The sequence below is a fragment of the Crinia signifera genome, chromosome 11, assembly GCF_055691185.1.
Source record: "Crinia signifera chromosome 11, ASM5569118v1, whole genome shotgun sequence".
Lineage (NCBI taxonomy): Eukaryota > Metazoa > Chordata > Amphibia > Anura > Myobatrachidae > Crinia > Crinia signifera.
The window spans coordinates 31,939,670-31,954,468 of NC_139227.1; positions in this window are offsets into that span (position 1 = coordinate 31,939,670).

Consider the following 14,799-nt stretch of genomic DNA (forward strand, 5'->3'; position numbering starts at 1 on the left):
CCTGAGTGTGAATGCAGTTAGTATCACATAAACCCCGGAAAGCACATAATGCCAGGCTCCGTTGTGCCTTACAATTGGAAATATCCATGATAAAACTAGCTGGGTAGCTACAGACCAACATAGAGGTAGGAGGGCCCTGCTTGCAAGCTTACATTCTATAGGTAAATAGGCATTAATACATAATGATGTAATGCAATGTTGGCCTGTGGTCAGGATGGGGTGGATTGCCATAGACCATACTAGGAAGAATCTCGGTAGGCTGTCGCACCTGCAAGGCTGCCTGGGAGACAGTGTTTTTTTTTTTTTTTAAGATGAGGTCCAGAGTAGTGGCCCCGCCCCCTCCTGTCTTCCCACAACCTTTGCCAGTACACAGCGCAGAGTACCTGATGCTTGAAATACTTATGTAAGGCGGGCACCTGTCTATCCATTGTGACATCTGTTAAAGAGACAGGAGAGGGTGCTATCTGGAGGTGTAACAATTTATGGGGTGTTTCTGGGCTCCACTGGGGGAGGAATGGTGATATTTGTGGGTCTGCAGTAATGAATTTGTCTGCTTAATGGAGGTTTTGGGGTCTGTGCTCAGTCTCAGTGGGGGGAAGGGAGGTATTATGTGAAATGTGGAGGTTTGTGGTTTGTCACAGCAGCTTAAAGGTCTGGGGGCACCAGACTGCCAAACATATTAAAACCAACAACTTCCACTCAGGTGTAGTGACGCATTTTATTGGTGTCCTCATAAAACCGCTGGGCTCGGGGCGGGTGTGATGAGGGTGTATTAGACACTCCCTTACTAATATGTGTAAGCCTGAGGGGGGTATTCAATCACCGGCGACCATCTCCCCACGGGGGAGACGGCTGCCGGGCCCTATTCAATGCTGTCTTCCCCGACAGCATTGAGCAGGGCTTCTCGGAAGAACGAGCTCTGCCGAGAATGGCTGGGAAGTGACGAGCTGCCGGCTGTAGCTCGCCTCTTCCCGGCCGCAACAGGCTGCCATGCCAGTTGGTTTTTTGGGGGACAGGGGGTAAGGACGGTCAGTCGCACAGGTTTATTTACAAATGTATTTCAGACAGGACCCTCATGGAAGTAGAATTATTCCTTTATATTTAGGAAGAGGGTGTGCTACCACTGGATATGGATCGAGGTTCAAGCAAAAAGGAGAAAAGAAAATGTCTTTCTGTGTGGTGCACCTCATGAGAAAAATAGCATAAAATTTAGCTTTTATTAACTTATATTAAAAGACAAAGAGGCGAAATATAGACAAAACAGTGAAACATAAAACACGGACAGTGTATTAAAAAGGATAAGCGAATTTATCCTCACTCAGTGTGGCCCAATTCCCCTGTGGTCCCCTTTAAGAGTTTGCAAACTGTGTTTCTTTTTTAATTAGAACCGTGCTGACAGGCAGTGAGTACTAGTATTGTGGGAGTACAACATGCTTTACTATATGTGCCCTGTCAGATTGGAGTTGTGTCCAGAAATCTGGAAATGCCTATCACCTTAAGCACTATGGCTTGGAAACTGTGTAACCAATATAACAATTAATCCCAGATAGTGTGGTATTAATTAGGGAGTTACAGAGGCCCCTCCAAAAAGCACACCAATGTCTGAGCAATCACCATACAATTGGGACTGCAGATCTCCCCAGCCTGCGGTAGCCAATGAGGACTGCCACTCCTCTGGCACCCCGTGTTAGCCGGGGGTATAGAGATGATACACTGGTGGTTAACCCTTCAAGAGCTAAGGCATGAGGTGGCATGTCAAATACAGCGCCGTCCGAGTTATTGCCCGCTCTAGAAGGTAAGGAGGAAGCTCATACACAGCGAGAATGGCAGGTGGCAGAGTGTCAAGTACAACGCTGTCCGTCTTATAGCCTGCTCCTAATAAATACAAGGTAGTGGCAAAAGTAAACAGAGACTATGGTGAGCGGCGGCGTGCCAAATACAACGCCGTCCGACTTAACACCAGCTCTGTAAAACAGCAAGCTGCAGCGCAGACGTCTCACGCTGCAGCCTAAGACAATTAGTGAGCCCAGTGGAGACTGGCGTTCACTCGGTCTAAAAAATAAACTGGACACAATCAAAATGCAGTATAAGTGGGGAGGGGAAGAGGGAATAACACACTGAGGGTTAGGTCAGTGTACACTTCGCAAACAGAGCTTCATCAGGACCACCATCATCATGAGGTGCACCACAAAGAAAGACATTTCCTTTTCTCCTTTTTGCTTGAGGCTGCCATGCCACCTTCTCGTCCCTGTTCTGCATGTTCTCGGTCGAGCTGACCGAGAACGGGACTGGGTCACGACGGTCGAGCAAGCAAGGGGAATGCTGGGAAGTGGGTGGTCCTAAGGCAGTGTGTCTGGAGTTGGATGGAAAAAAATCAGCTGGGGGGGTCGTTCAGCAGGCAGCGCTTACCTGTTCTCTAGGCTGCGAGTATAGGCCGCCTAGCGAGCGGGTCTGAATCAGGCCCCTAATTGCCAGCAGCGTATTTGTTTTATGTTTAATATTACAGTGATAATAATGAATATGCCTTTGGTATTTAACATTACTTACCCCTCTGGTCAGAACTAGTGACGACCCCTCTGTGGTAAGCCACCTCTGCCAGCGACCGGGGTGCTCTGCAATGTGCATGCTGGGTAGTCATGGCTAAATTTACTGAAGCTTCTAAAAATGAGAAGATACTGTATGGTGTTGGCCATAGTGGAAGAGATCTGTAGTCAATGATTACACTTCCTATGCAATATGTAAAGGCTATATAAATAATAATATTAATGAATCACCATGCCAGGTCATATGTACACAGATTGCTCTCCTTAACCACTTGCCCTCTTTTAAAAGTACAAATTAATAAATAAGTAACTAAGATTCTGATAGAGGGGGAGATTTAATATAGCCCGGAGAGAGATAAAGGGGTCCATATACCAATGGGCCCATTTACCAAGGATCGCATATACAATGCAATCCTATTGGTGGGATGTATCTTCCTGCACATGCAGGGGAGCCCGTTCCTGCAATGCGCTCAGCCAGGTGTTGAGGGTCTGCGCATGCATCGTTAACACGGACCCCACTGCCCCACCAACAGTGCGGTAAGTAGCCCATAGTCTACAATGGACTACTGTCTCAGTGTGGCGGTAGCTGCGGGACCCCATGCCATGCTGTCCCATATTGGTACATCAGGCAGCATCACATCCCACTTAGAAACCCATGGGGGGAAGCAATTGCAAGTGGGGCAGGAGGGATCGCAAACCTGCTAATTAACCACAAATATGACATGATAAATGGGCCCCTAAGAAAGAATATAAATGTTAGGACAGATAACAACTTCTTACATGTTAGTACTTGATACCATTGTATGTGCAAGGATATGTTACAATCAATGTTTTAAACTATTACACTGTGCCGCAGGCTGCCATGTTGTCCCATGTCATTCATTCTGACACACCAGGTGGTTACTGTTTCTGTCCACTTTAATTGTCGCCATGGCAGCACGTTCTAGAGGTTTCTGGAGTTGCTAAGTGCAGCTGCTTTGTGGTAACAGGAATATTTGGCTCTCTTTCCCATTCAGCGCTATGTAGCCCATGTAGAAATAAAATTTACAGCAGCGTGTAACGACTTTCACTCCATGTGTAACTTACACAGTAATGTCATCTGTCAACAGATCCTGTTTTTAAACCCCCATTATGTGTATTATGTATGTTAACCTGCATCAAGAGAGATCAGAGGCGGAACTACCATTGGTGCGGTGCACAGGGGTTCCTGAAAACTAAGGGGCCCACTGCTGCCCCTGTCACACATTGCCTATCCCATCACCCACTGTCTTTCCCTGTCACTCTCTGCCTTCCCGTCACCCACTGCTATGTTGCATACTGTGAATTTGGGTTGGGGTGGAGGAATGGGGCCCAAATTATATTTTTGCATCTATCTAAGCCCACAAGTTCCGCCATATTGTAATTGAAGATGTATTCTTTTAAGTGCGATATTTCAGTCTTGCAGGAATCTTTGTCAAGCAAGGAATACCTACCGACCGCCTTATTAAAGTTGCACGTAAACGCGCCTTATGCATACTGTATGTGAGCCTAGGCGCACCTGCACATGTGCACCTTTCATTTGCATTTATGTATTTCAAGTTACATGGTCATGTTAAAAACCAGTGCCAGATTAAGCCTTCGGGGGGCCCGGGGCACTTTAGACATGGGGGCCCCCTTGCACTTGTCATTACTGGCCGCAAACTGCATGGGGGAATATTACACTGTCAAAACACAGAGTAAAGGCAGTATAAACTTGGTCAATGGGTAACTTCAGGGGATATATATATATATATATACACACACACATATATACATACATACATACTACATGAAAAGCCTGTGTTTGTCCCTCTGCACCTTACTCTGTAGGAGACCTCACAGTCCCAGTGCTGCCTCGGATTAAAAACCCTCCCATGACTAGGCTGTTGCTGCTGTTATCCATGGACCTGAGAAGCATGTAATGAGCTCCACCAATCAGAGCTCAGCACAAACGTCTCAGCCTCTGCCCTCTGGTGCAAAGTGTCATTGGACTTAGTCAACTCCCAGTAATGCACTGCACACTTGGCTCCCAATGCTCAGCACCATTAATCATTGTCACATTGGCAGATAGGTGAAGCTGCAGCACTACCTCACTCCCATGCACAAAACCTTTAACTAAAAAAAATATATATATATTTTTTTAAAAATACATGCCAACCACAGGGGGCCCCTAGCTAGAGGGGGCCCAGGGGCACTGACCCCTTGTGCCCCCATTATAATCCGGCCCTGTTAAAAACAGGTGCTACATAAGCACACAGGCTGTAGACACGCCATCAGCAGAAATAAGTCAACTTGTGAAACTGTAAGTGGCATACGGATGTACTGTACTGTACAATGGTATGCCTGCCATAAGGCATATTTAAAGTTACACGTTATATAAAGGACTATCCCTCTCCTCGTGCTGTACATCCGCTAGTAAGCCTCGGCACTTTGTATGACATACTGGGGATGAGAATACCTCTTAAAACAACTCTACCATTTTCCATGAGTTTTTGTCAGATGGGCAATAATACTCTAATACCCCTTTCAGACAGAAAAATCCCAAAAACCCAGGTATTTCCCGGATACAAAAACCCGGGTACAACTAGGCAGCAAGGGGCTGACCCCCTTTCACACAGGAGCAAAAACCCGGGTATTTCCCGTGTCGACCCCTTTCACACAGAAGCCGGATTTTTCCTGCAAAACTCTGTGTGTCATAAGAATAGGACAGTTTTAAAGGCACACAGAGATGAGGTCATCAAAAGTGGGTGGTGACTGCTCACTGCATTGCATTAACCATGGCATGACACAAGGATATGTTGTAAACAAGTGTTATTGTTTTTATATACTGGAAGGTACATGTTACCTCACATGGCTGTCAGTATATTTGCAATGTTTGAGTACACTGTGGCATCTTTGACTGTCCCAGTCATCTGCCGATATCCTCCTCCCCTCTCACTGCCAGCAGCTCTCACCTCTTGCTTCTACCAGTGGGCCATGCTATACTTTTTTCAGCTCCCTAATGACCTCAGAGGCCAGCTCCATTGCCATGCCCTCCCAGCCAATCAGAGAAGCCTATCCTCACAACCAATCAGCCAGCACCCCACCAGGAGAGCCAATCAGTGCCTAACAATGTGTAATAATCCCAAAAACCCGGGTCGTTTCCTTTCAGACAGCCGGCGACCCGGGTTTTTGGAATACAGACCCGGGAAAAACCCAGGTAAATACCTGGGTCGAAGTCCCGGAACTTTAGACCCGTGTTGACCCTTTCAGACAGAAGAAAAACCCGGGTCGACACGGCAAGAGCAGGGAAATTCCCGGGTCTTTTTTTCTGTCTGAAAGGGGTATAAGGGCGGTATTCAATCCCAGCCGCTATTCCTGACAGCAGATCGTCAGAATGGGCCCGACTTTAAAAGCTGTCGGGCCCGTTTTGTCGATAACGGCTGTATCTGGACAATCCACCGTTTAGGCAGACACGCCCCCTTTTCGCCAATCACCAGGCGGGACATTGAATCCCGCCTGGCGATATGCGATCGATCAAAACGAAAACGGGCCAGGGTCACGGCTGTTGGGACGGGTCGACATTCGTGACCTGGGATTGAATACCCCCCAGAATGTTCTCAGAGAAACGAATGGGGCTATTTTCATTAGTCAGAGCATGGCAGCTCCCTTGCTCTGACTAATCAGTGGTCCCTTTAAATGTGTTGAGTATCTCCAAGTGGCATCATGCTTTGGCAGCTATGTAATGGGCCAATAGCAGACAATACTAATTATTTTAGTCACCCCCACACCATCTGCAGAAGACCCTCTTGCTAGCTCTAGGGGTTTCACACAATTGTGCTGGAGTTCCCTAACAATCAATCAATTTTCTATTCTCTTCTAAACTGAATTGTTGGCAGGAATGCAGCAGAATTGGCTTTAATAAAGATACAGAATACAATCGTTCCTGAGAAATACCTAGATTGTCAACGCGCCACTTAGATAATCTACCCAATAGATGGTTAGGTTGCCCAATACAAAGCTTCTATCTTAGGAGAAACATCCCAAACTACTAAGAACAGGCTCAGCTGCGAAATAAAGATGTTTGGAGATGTAGTGTGCCTGTTAACCCCTTGAGTGGTAGGTTTTGCTGGGGCAGGGCAAACCTACCAGGGCAGGTTTGTCCTGCCCCAGCAAAACCAACCATAGTGGGAAGCCCCCCTCCCTCACAGCTTCCCTGCTGCCGCTAGTGTCCCTGCTGCCTTAGCCGCTGGCCTGTCACATTCAGCAGTGACGTCTGCGGCAGGCTGGTGGATGTTCGCGGCGGCTCGGGAGGACTCGGGTGCCTGAGTGCTCCCGAGTCCCCCCGAAGATCCCCAAGCCTGCCGCCAACGTCACTGCTACTAAAAGTATGGCGGCAGCCGGGGGGAGCGGTGTTAGAAGAGCTCCGGCGTGTGATCGCCGGAGCACAGGTGATGGAGGGGGGGGGGGGGTGGTTGGGGAGGGGGGCTCTAGAGGTGCTGCGCCAGTGGTGCACACCTGGACATCACTGGTGCGTACCTATTTCATTTTTGTGGTATGGCCGGAAATTTTCCGGGACAGCCCGTCGGGCATACCACTCAAGGGGTTAAATTTAAATTGTCAATAAGCATTCTGGGAAACACAGATTGTGGAGCAGCCTGCCTACAGGGTCACATGCTATTTGTCAACAAGCCGTGTGCATCCCAAGGTGTTGCAGTATAGCAATAGTTGCAGATGGAGTAATACTTGAAAAAATGTACTAGAGAGACAGCAGGTGGCGCTGTAGTTGGAGCCGTTGTTGTCATACTTTGTTTTTAGAATCTTGTAGTTAAGGCCCCCATACACTATGCGATTTAGTCCCCATTTCACCCGATTCAGATGGATCGGGCAGTGAAATTGGGCCAAATCGCAGGTATAGACACCGGGTCCGACCCAATGCGCGGTCCCGTGCACACATCGGGTCAGAGTCGGGAGGTCGGAACGGCTTCACATAAGATTTGCTAAATCTTATGTGCAGCCGGGCAGGGGACACAGGCGGCGGATGCTGGCGAGGGAGATGGGCAGGGGGATCCGGAGCAGGGAGCTGTCAATGCTCCGTCCGGTGGAGGGAGCAGGGGGGGGGGGCGCTTCTAGTAACGCAGAGGCAGCGGACGCTGCGGGGGACACAGGCGGCAGTAACGTAGAGGCGGGCAGGGGGAGCCGGGAGCTGTCAGCGCTGGAGAAAAAAAAAAAGCCCATACAATGAATGGGCAGCCTGTGATTGGCTGAGCGCTCTCTCAGCCAGTCAGCAAATGGCTGAGAGAGCGCTCAGCCAATCACAGGCTGTCCATTTATTGTATGGGCTTTTTTTTTCTCCAGCGCTGACAGCTCCCGGCTCCCCCTGCCCGCCTCTACGTTACTGCCGCATGTGTCCCCCGCAGCGTCCACTGCCTCTGGGCTACTAGCAGCGCCCCTCAGCTACCTCGCAGCGTCCTCCACCCGCCACCTGGATGTCCCTTGCCCCCCCTGCTCCCTCCACCTTGTAGCTCCCCAGGAGTTGCAAATGATACATCGCATGCGATGTATCATTTGCAAAACTTGGCACATCAGTGCCTAATCATGTGTCCCCCTCCCGGGGAGCTGCAGGGGGAAGTCGGACTAATGTATGGGGGCCTTTAGGCTGTCCTGCAGGTGATAAAAGAAAGGGGGTGTTGGCCAATACAGTCACCTTCCTCTTTCCTTACCTGTACTCAGGAATGGAACCTTATATAGGGCCAGATGCACCAAGCTTCAAATGTGATAAAATGTAGAGTGATAAACAACAAATCAGCCCCTACCTGCCATTTCACAGACTGTATTTGAAAAGGAGCTGATTGGCTGGTGGTTTATCACTTTTGAAGCTTACTGCATCTGGCCCACAGGAATCTAGACCACTGCTTTGATACCCCTGTTTCCTGGGCAGTTTCTGCATTAAAATCTGCCAATGAGAGGCTCCAAACTAAGCATCATTGGCATTTGTACCCCCATCCCTTCCCTGCCTTACAGCACTCCAGCCATTGACGTAGGACTTATGTTTCCAATTTTCCCAGATACATTTGAGGGGTACAGGAGGCTATATAGCCTGGAATGGGTAACAAATGGGGGTAGACGGGATTACTGAAGGTCATAAAAAAAAAACCTCTGATCAAACACGTGCAATCACAATGCCAGTCTGGCCAGCCAAAAGTTTATTATGTGTAATATAATGTTATTCATTTATTTCTAAAGTCTGCAAAGTGTATGTGTGTTTCTGGGACTATGACCAAACACATATGTGGCTGGCTATATATATATATATATATATATATATATATATATATATATATATATATATTATATATATATATATCCACAAGTACTTAATAAAAAGCCAGGGCACTCACCATTGCAGTCACAGTCAGCTCTTGTTTATTTGTATTGAAATATTGTCGACGTTTCGACCCTCTAGGGGCCTTTGTCAAGACAGCTCATATGTATCCACAGGCAAAACACAGGCAGGCAGAGTAATACTGACACATGTATGTTGCAGCCCTTAAATACCCTCCCTGATCACCTCACCTTCGTACACCTGTAAAGGAATGGCCGCCATTGGCCACAATCAATCTATCACAGGATAATGCTTTAAGATACAGTCATCTCTCTAGTAATCACTTCTATATTTAATTACAATCATGCGCTCACCTTTAGGAACATTGCGGCTTTTAGGTGCTTAAAGCACCGTCCTATCAGCCGGGGCAGTGCGCACTTGGAACGCATACTTCCGGGTATGCATTCCACACATGTAAGCCGGGATGTAGGGTGCGCGCTCAGCCTGCGCGTCACACCAATAGTTTTACAGAGCCTATCATAGACGACTTTTACCCGTCTATGTCATCCGGCTTCCTGGAAAAGATGGCTGTGCGTTCCAGCCTTCCAAGCTATTGGAACGCATAGCAGCGTTATGTCTAGATATTAGAAATCGGACAGGTGTTAGGTGATTGATCTGGGGGCATTCACTGACCGCTATTTTTTTAAAAACACATAAAAACAAAAACAACATTTTTTATACAAGACAAACTTGCATAAAGTATGTGAATTAAAGGAAACTTACACCAATAAAAAAATTATAAAAAAAGGAAACTTATAAATGACAGAAATAATTCATTAATCAATGATTCATTAGTGACCAGTGGCTATTGTTAGATGACATACGATGGCATTGCCAATACTGGCATAGCCGTCAGATGTCACTAAACTATAATATTCTGTTCTTCATCTTTGAAGAAATATATTCAAAGGATTGTGTTCATTCAATCCTTTCGGATCGATAGTGTTTAATCGAGCAATCCATCTTGCCTCGAGTTTCTTAAGCTGTAATTCCCGGTTCCCACCTCTGGGATTTCTTGGCACATGGTCTATTAACATGCAGCGTAGGGTAGATACCTGATGTCCATGTTGCAAAAAGTGTCTGGCAACCGGTTTGTCCGTGCTGCCCGTAGTCAGTGCAGCCTTGATAGATGTCCTATGGTTTGCCATACGTTCACGAAAGCACCTCGTCGTGAGCCCAGTGTAGTAGAGTCCACAAGGGCAAATTAAGATATAGATGACAAAATCCATGGTGCAAACCAACTTTTTCTAAATCCGAATTTTTTTGGCCTCCATGTGGGTGTGGAAATGTGGCCCCAGTATTCATTGATCTGCAGGTGATACAGGTTGGGCACTTGAAGCATCCTACTTTTCCACTGGTTAGCCAGGTGTTGGTTTTTAAGGATGGGTTCATAGTTGGCCTCATCAGCATCTGACGAATGTTTGGGCCCCGTTTGTATGCATCCATTGGCGGTACCCTTGGGTCCAATGATAGTGCTGGGTCAGTGCCTATTATTGGCCACAGTTTTTTGTATGTGGACTTAGTAGATCCAGACGTATGGTCATATGTAGGGACATGGACCATTCTGTTTTGTTTTGTCCTTACTGACTGTGACTGTGTGGTGCCCTCAAATTTTTTAATTGCCTTTTTTAGACAGCGATCAACATTATGTGGTGAATGTCCTCTCTCCAGAAATCGTATGCGCATTTCTTCAAGTTGTGCTGTTGCTTTCTCCCTTGACGAATTAATTCGTAACACCCGCAGGAACTGGGATATCGGCAAGTTCTCTTTTAAGAGTGCTGGATGTTGGCTATGCGCATGTAAAAAAGTGTTACGATCAGTCTCTTTTTTAAAGAGAGTGGAGCCCAGTTTGTGTCCATCCTTGTAGAGTTTAACGTCAAGGAACTCTATTGTATCTTTATTAATGTTGTGGGTGAACTTCACTGGCTCATCAAGATCATTTAGTTGTAAAACCATTTGGAGAAATAAAGCCTCAGTGCCGGACCATAAGATAAAGATATCATCAATATATCTGTAGTAACGGAGCAGGTACTGGCCATATCTGGGATAGATGTATGTATGCTCAAACGCCGCCATATATAAATTAGCGTAAGATGGCGCTATATTCGAGCCCATGGCGGTCCCATTTTTTTGTTCATAGAACTCTGCCCCGTACATAAAGAAATTTTTTGTTAATATCAGTTGCACCAGATTCACCAGGAATTCAACTGGTGGATCCACATGTCTTGCCTGGACTAGGCTCGCACATAGTGTATCCATTCCCTGTTGATGGGGAATTATCGTGTACAAGGACTGAACGTCCATTGTGCACAACCAAATATCATTCGGGAGTTCACCACTATCCATGACCTTATCAAGAAAATCACCGGTGTCCCTCAAATAACTGGGGATCTCCTTGACAAGGGGTTGGAGAAACTGATCAACATATACCGCAAGTGGCTGGAGGAGTGAACCCGTGGCGGATATGATGGGCCACCCGGGTGGGTCCTCCAACCGCTTGTGGATCTTTGGTAGCATATAAATTATGGGCACAATCGGATAATCCACAGTTAGATATAGAAAGGTCTTTTTGTCTATCCAACCCGCGTTCAAACCTGTAGTCAAGAGGTTATCCACAAGATTTTTAGTCACCTTTGTAGGGTTCTGTCTAAGATGCGTGTATGTTTGGGTATCACCCAACTGCCTCAGGACTTCGGCATCATATTGGGCCCAATCTTGCAGGACTATCGCCCCGCCTTTATCAGCGGGACGTATTACGATATTATTGTTGTCCTTAAGGGCCTTCAGTGCGTGTCTCTCTGCCAAGGTTAGATTGTAATATCGGGGCTTGGCCTTATCAATTTTAGAACCCTCGGTGAGGGCCATTCTGGAGAATGTGCTTATACTGGCATTTCTGGACACTGGATCATATGTACTGGGTCTACTGCAAGGTCTAGGTATCACTGTAGTCTCATTCGTGTCAGAGAAATGCTCTCTGAGCCTTAATTTTCGGCAAAACTTATAATGATCCACTGTCCATAAAAAATGATCATGTGGGGTTGTGGGTATAAAGGACAGACCGAGTGAGAGAACCTTATGTTCATCATTACTCAATCTGTATGATGATAGATTAAAGATCATGTCTGTTTTTTGTCCCGAGGGTATCTTGTTCTTCCAACCGCCCCTCCTTTGGTGTTTCCTTGTACGTTTTCTTGGCGGTAGGGGGGGGTTGCTGGATGGACCCTGACTTAAAAAAGGTCGTCTCCGAGTGGTAGAGCTATCTGATGTATCACCCTCAGATGAGGTTGTACGTTCATTGAACGGTTGTCTATAGTGACGTGGTCTCGGTGGGCGCCGTCCACGATTATCTGTGGAATCACCTATGAGCCACCGGTACACCTGATGGTTTTTATAGTCGTTGTTTACGGTGTCGAGTTTTTTACGTTTAAATTGGACTAGTTCTTGGTGATAAGTCTCAATTTGAGCTTTTAGTTTCTGTAGCCACGGCTCACTCTTATCGGCCGATAGTTTTTTAAGGTATGATGTTTTAAAGCTCTCCAACTCTGAGCGAACCTTCTTCAGGTCACTTCCCACCTCTTCAATTACTAGTAATATCAAGTCTGCGGAGCATTTATTCAATACTCCGCACCACTTGGAGCAAAAAGACGGATTATTGCGTCGAAGGGTTGGCACGTTTTGTACCCTAAAACCTCTAGGTATCTTTTTGTTCCTGTGGTATTCGCTGAGAAACTGACCGTGTAATAGTAGGTCAGTTTCTCGCTTGCATAGACGTAGTAGTTTATGGTACAGATCACTAGAAGTTTCTGCTGGTAGGTCTTTAAATTCAATCTGATCAAAGTATATTTTATCCGCATCATCGTCTGTGAGCGAAATAAAAGTATTCTGTGCTGCCGTCAACAAGGCATCATCTATGATATTGACCCCAGATTGTGTCATACTTAGATGTATATATTGTACATACACATACACACACACAAATCACGGCTACCCGGTCACAGTAACCTTGAGCAGTCTACACCCCTGTTTTCCAGCAGTAATTATACCAGTAGGTTATAGCACAGAATAATAGGTACTAGTGTGCCCTATTTAGCTAGATATCCCATAGGGTACAAACAGATGTATCAATGACTAATCTGTATAGACAACGATACTAAGGCAGATTTTAACAACCAACGTTAGATAGAGTCTGACAATCCTGCTTACACCTATCTCTCATATAAGGCAAACCATTATGACAACTACCACTTAACCCTAAGAAATCTATAGTCCGGCACTGGGCATAGATGGTAATAATCACTCGTTTTGGATATACAAAGTAGAAAGAAACCTATAGCCACTGGTCAATTAGTAATAAACCACAAATTAGAAATAAATGGACAATATTAAAAACTGTACTAAAAACCCATGTATCAGTAATAACCGCCTGTTGTAGCCATTAGTCCAGCAAATGAATAGTATGATATATCAGCACATGATCGATGGGTGCAGAATAAATGGACACAATGCATGCTGGGTCCACATCCATAGGCAGAGAATCCCGCACTCACATCCAGGGGAGTTGGATATACTGGGGTGCACCTTAAAGTAATCCTGTCCGGACGACCAAAAATATCCACAAGTGCTTAATAAAAAGCCAGGGCACTCACCATTGCAGTCACAGTCAGCTCTTGTTTATTTGTATTGAAATATTGTCGACGTTTCGACCCTCTAGGGGCCTTTGTCAAGACAGCTCATATGTATCCACAGGCAAAACACAGGCAGGCAGAGTAATACTGACACATGTATGTTGCAGCCCTTAAATACCTCCCTGATCACCTCACCTTCGTACACCTGTAAAGGAATGGCCGCCATTGGCCACAATCAATCTATCACAGGATAATGCTTTAAGATACAGTCATCTCTCTAGTAATCACTTCTATATTTAATTACAATCATGCGCTCACCTTTAGGAACATTGCGGCTTTTAGGTGCTTAAAGCACCGTCCTATCAGCCGGGGCAGTGCGCACTTGGAACGCATACTTCCGGGTATGCGTTCCACACATGTAAGCCGGGATGTAGGGTGCGCGCTCAGCCTGCGCGTCACACCAATAGTTTTACAGAGCCTATCATAGACGGCTTTTACCCGTCTATGTCATCCGGCTTCCTGGAAAAGATGGCTGTGTGTTCCAGCCTTCCAAGCTATTGGAACGCATAGCAGCGTTATGTCTAGATATTAGAAATCGGACAGGTGTTAGGTGATTGATCTGGGGGCATTCACTGACCGCTATTTTTTTAAAAACACACAAAAACAACATTTTTTATACAAGACAAACTTGCATAAAGTATGTGAATTAAAGGAAACTTACACCAATAAAAAAAGAAACTCGAGGCAAGATGGATTGCTCGATTAAACACTATCGATCCGAAAGGATTGAATGAACACAATCCTTTGAATATATTTCTTCAAAGATGAAGAACAGAATATTATAGTTTAGTGACATCTGACGGCTATGCCAGTATTGGCAATGCCATCGTATGTCATCTAACAATAGCCACTGGTCACTAATGAATCATTGATTATTGAATTATTTCTGTCATTTATAAGTTTCCTTTTTTTATAATTTTTTTATATATAAAAAAATATATATATATATTTATATATTAGCATTACATATGTTTTTTTATAGCAGCAATCATTTACAGGACAAAGCACGGTTTTGCCTTGCCAATGTTTACCTTAAAAAACCCATCAGAGATCAGCCGGCATTCCGCACCTCTGTATAACTCGGACCCTGATGTGACTCTGCTTTTGAAGTGATAGACCAGGGCTGGGCAACACCGGCCCTCCAGATGTTAATGAACTACACATCCCAGGATGTTTTGCATTAGTTTTG